The following is a 5,381-nucleotide window of genomic DNA, read 5'->3' as shown; positions in this document are numbered from 1 at the left end:
TGATACTTTCTTGTAGTTAGATGATGATTAATAGGCACATTGGTTGAGGCGTTATTCCTAGATTTCACCTCATTGACTTATTCTTGAATGGTCATTGAAGAATCCAATATTTCTTCTATTCGAGATGGAATTTCTTTCATTTTAACATACATTATATAATTACCTTCACAATGGTTTACTTAGATGTCACAATTAGGTAGAATTTGTGCTCATGTATGACATCTTTTTCAATTATTGTTTATGAGGTTTAGTGACTTAAAGTGATAGTGTTGTAACACAGTGGTGTTTACCTATTTCAAGCTATGGATGTGGCTAAGAACTTATCAATGTTGATTATAAAGTTTAGGTCATGCATTCTCTTAATTAAATAGGTAGATTTGCAAAATGAGGTTCATCAGTCTATGTACTATGATATGTAGTTTTCTATCAAATGGTCAATGTCAGTGATGGTATAATGAGGAGAAAATAAAACATTTTTATTCTTAATTTACCTGAAACTAGTCTTCTCATTATTATTATACTAGATTATGTCACCATATTTAACATGCAATGATTACAATTAGTTTTTCCTTGGAAGGTGAAAGGAAGCCTTGATTCAAATTGAAAAATTTAGTGGGTGAAGTTAAATGTTGGGTCAATGGAGCACCAAATTTATTCATATTCAATTCCATCTTATGGTTTGAATGATTCCTTTGACAAGTAAGTCATATGACTGCACAAGAAGATTTCATAGAGGAGCCATGAAGAACTACACTATTCCAACAATCAAATGAATTGCCAGATAAAGAAGATAAAACATTCGTGTTTGCAAGCTGGCTATAGACAATCATATCATTGTTCTAAATCTTATCCACATCAAACTAGAAGTCTAGAAATTGGTAGTAGGATTACAAGGAAAGAAATTTCTGGAACAAATATTGAGCTGGTTGGTGACTCTAATTGGGTAGAATTCCAAGCACTGGCTAAATCCACTATTAATTCCCTTTTATGGTCACATTCATCTATAGCTACAAATTGTGAGCAGTACCCATGCGCCCTTAAAAATCATCATCCACCACCAGATGGGAGTTTTTATGCACTATCTGGATTCTTTTTTCATCTACAAATTTTGTAATTTATCTTCTGTTGCCAACGATCATGAGATATTAGAGAAAGGTGAGCATTTATGTTCCAAAATATGGAAATATTCTAAGAAAAGTGTAGTTCCACAACCATTAGTAGAAGAGTATTGTTTTTGTGCAGCATATGTAGTAGCACTTCTTACAGATGGGTTGCATTTAAAATATGAGAAAATAATTATTGGATCTAAGAGTGTAACATGGAAATTGGGTGTGGCTCTACTAGAAGCTACATAATCATTGTCAACTGATGAGAGTTTGAGAAGACAACACTGGCCTATTCCTAACATGAGATATATTTGGAATGAGGTGATGGATGCAAACACTATTGAATATATAGACAATTGACTAACAACAATACTCCAACCCTTGCTTGAATCATAGGGTCACCAAAAACCCATTATAAACCTCTAGCATGCCAAGAATATAGGATAGATGGTAACTAAAACATCCCTCCATGTGTAGGTAACTTGTAAATGACTTCATTAGGTAAGTTTCAGACTATTGACCTCTTGTAGTCAAAATATTTAGCTCTCAAACATGTCAGCTAAAAATATTGTTCCTACAATATAAGTGGTTGCATCTTTCATTTATGGAGGCAGTGGGATCTAAATTATATGCATGAATATAATTTTAGTTAACAACTTTCTGTGAATGAAATGCTAAGATCTAGGAGTCAAAACAAATGTGGATGATGAGAAATAAGTAGATGCATAAATATGAGTTGAAAATTCCTTCAGCAATCTCTACGGAATTAATATGTAGCTCTTTAGGTGATTTACATATATTGAACTCCTTTTTCTAATGATATCATAAAACCACATGCTCCATCTGACCCCCAAGTTAAACTGATCACCAATTTATTCTCTACTACCAAGCATCCATTTTCCTTTGAAGCTAGGAGATATTCCACCCTAGCGTCACTTTAGATCTAGTATTTTCCTTAAAGCTTAGTGGAAACATTGAAATACTACGATAGAGTTTTTCAATAGTGAGATTCTTTAAATCTCGCATTTCTTTAATGGCAAAGACTTTGGAATCAAACTTTGGGGTTAGTGATCTTAAAATATTTTCAAGAATAGTAGTGTCCTTTATTTCATCACCAATATTTTTCATTGAGTTAACAATCTCATCTACTCTAAGGAAATGTATTGCAATGATTTCATCACAATACATTATACGAGTCTCATGTTGAATTCTATATGTTTGAAGTTCAACACTTTTTACCTTAGTGTCAAATTCATAACTTTGGATAAGTTTATCCCATATTTCCTTTGCGGTGTTCAGTTGCATGACATTCACGAACTCAAATTTAGATAAACTTTCCAAGATAGCATTTACAACATTTTCATTGATCTCATACTATTTCTTCCCTACATAATTTGTGGGAATGGAGGATGGGAATTGATAACCACCTTCAACAATTACCCATACATCAAATTCTAGTGCTTGCAAATATTCTCTCATTTGGATTTTCCAAAATATAAAGTTAGTTCCCTTAAAAAAAAGAGGCTTGATAGAAGATACTCCCTCTTGACTTCTCATATTGATAGATCTCCCTTTAATAAATCAAGCTTCTTCTGAGGGACCTGCTTTGATACCAATTGTTAGGAAAAATACTGAGAAGGGGAAGGGGGGGGGGTGTGAATCAATATTTTTAATTTACTTTAGCTTTCAATTTTACATTCAAAATTTTATACACTCCTTTTACCATGCAACCCACATGTGGACACAACTCTAGTAAATGAAAACCGCATATATCGAGTTTACTTAATTTTTGATGTCTTTCATCAGTGACATAACTTAATCTTTGTTTTATTAATTCATTAACCATCCATAATGTTGTAAAGAAAAAATAAATCACAACACATAAGAAACACAGATAGAACACCAGGATTTTAGGTGGAAACCAAATGTGGGAGAAAACCACCACTGCCATCGACTCTATCTTATTTCTTATTAAAAAAATCTTCATTACATATTGTACTGATGCAGACTCTTAGCAGAATGCATGAACCCACCTAAAAGAGGCCACAAATTTCGGTTGTTATCCAACACCCATTGAAAGGGAGATAGAATGCCCTTATCTCATTTACAAGCTCCTATTAGAAGGGAGCTTCTACCCCCTCACAAAAGGTTGCAACCCTCAACACCTTTTGGACCACGTTTCATAAATTTTCACACTGGATCCACTTGTCAAACATTCATCAAACAACTTGTAGGCCACCTTTCATCAAATTTTACACATCAACAACAAGCCCAAACAAATATACCAATATGAATATTGAATCAAAGAATTTCAATACAATCACTAAATTACCATTAAATACCAACTGAAACACTGAAGAAGCTGAAACACTGAATATTAAATCACCTTACCAAATCATACCAATGTATAATGAACCATCATTATATCAAGCCATAAATGAATCCATTGAATAACCAATCAGAAATCAAGATCATATCCACACTGACATCAACACAGAAGTAATATGCAGTCATTACAAATCTTGATCAAATTTACTTCTTAAATTATAAGCAACCATTCTGAAGGATAACCACATATATATGTGCATCCTTTAAATACAACTTGCGTAGAGATATCAAATGACTCAATGTTAAAATGAATATCATAGTGGCAAATTAATCATAGATCAACATCATTTAGCTTCATGACTAACCAATATTCCAATCCATAATCAAATCAACCCAGTCAACACTACTAAATACAAACCATGCATATCAAAACATCATTGACGAACATCAAAAAATAGAACAAACATCATTAACTGTCATTATCAAGTAGAAATTCAAACCCTAGTGTATATACACCACCTCCATAACATAAATCTATGTATGTATGTGATTATCATGCATAACATCCACATATATATACCAACATACTAAATAAAATAAGAAAATTTATTCATCACTATGTTGAACCAGATCCGCTTATGTACGTGACCTTACTCAAGAAACCAACATACATATGTTAAACTACTGAATCAAATCTTTGTTGCAAATCACAATAATACTTATGAAAATTTTATTGTTAAATTACATATTGCTTCAAACATATTCAAACATATCTTTCATCATTAGATATTCAAATATAAACGAATCAATCAATTATAATCATTAGTAATTAATGCACTTTCAGATATTCTAGATTTGAGCATTTTCCTTTCTCCCTAGTGCACAGTTGTTTCAAATTAGAGAACACGTGAATGACTATTCACTTGCACTCCCAACACATTGATCTCCTTCTCCTTATATATATATTTTCCTTAGCCAATACCTTAGGTAAATCCCTAGGCAATATTGTTAGTATCTATTGACGGGCTCAAATAAATGTTCTCGTCCCAATTACCGTGGGAAAATACCATGGTAATGGCCCCCTGACATCCATATCTTCATGGTTTAGTTATGTATGCGACTTTTACTTACAAGACTTGCATACAGATGTGACCCTTCTTCACAGGAGCCGCATATGCTTTTCAAACTTCACATTTTTATCCATCTGTAATTGAACTTCCATTTCTTTTTCCATATCCTCTATACCAATATTTTTTATATCTATATTAGTTCCACAATCATCATATTGTCAACATGTTTACATCAAGGACATATTTGTCAGGAAGGTTTCCATCAAGGATAACACATTAGTCATAATTGTGACAACAACAGTGAGAGGGAACTATGTTATAGTAAATTCCTATAAGAGAAGGGTTGGGGTTGTGCAGAACCCTTTTCGTGCTAAGAGGGAGTGTTATAATTGTAGCAAGAAATTGATTCATTTGACTTGTGCCTTAGTAAAATGGAGAAATTTGATTTTCCACATCAAAAGGATGACTTGGATTGCAGTTAGCTGGAGTGACATGGCTTTGTTTCCTAGTTAAATCAATAAATTTGATTTTATATGATAGAAGTAGAGTTGTGCATGGCTTGATTGCTAATGTCTAGCAATCTAATGGAGTCATTGTTAGTTAAACTCATTTATCTAATCTCTAGTCATTAGTAGAGTTATTAGGAGTTTAGTTGAGTAGTTATAATAATTGTTAACTCATTGATCTCTTAGTTAAGTGATCAATTTACTAAATATAGACCCACCAATGGATGAAATTCTCATTCCCTCGTTAAGTGGAGGAAAAAGGCATCAATGTATTTATTATCGTATACTAGAGAGTGTGTACCATTTGTACCCAGTAGGTGACACCATTCACTTGGGAATTGCACAAGCAAATATGGGTTTCTCATATTCTT

The sequence above is a fragment of the Pinus tabuliformis genome, chromosome 1_1 (assembly GCF_031772625.1).
Source record: "Pinus tabuliformis cultivar Carrire ecotype Pingquan chromosome 1_1, CPIR1, whole genome shotgun sequence".
Taxonomy (NCBI): domain Eukaryota; kingdom Viridiplantae; phylum Streptophyta; class Pinopsida; order Pinales; family Pinaceae; genus Pinus; species Pinus tabuliformis.
The sequence above is the reverse complement of the archived record's forward strand: the minus strand, read 5'-3'. Positions refer to the sequence as shown.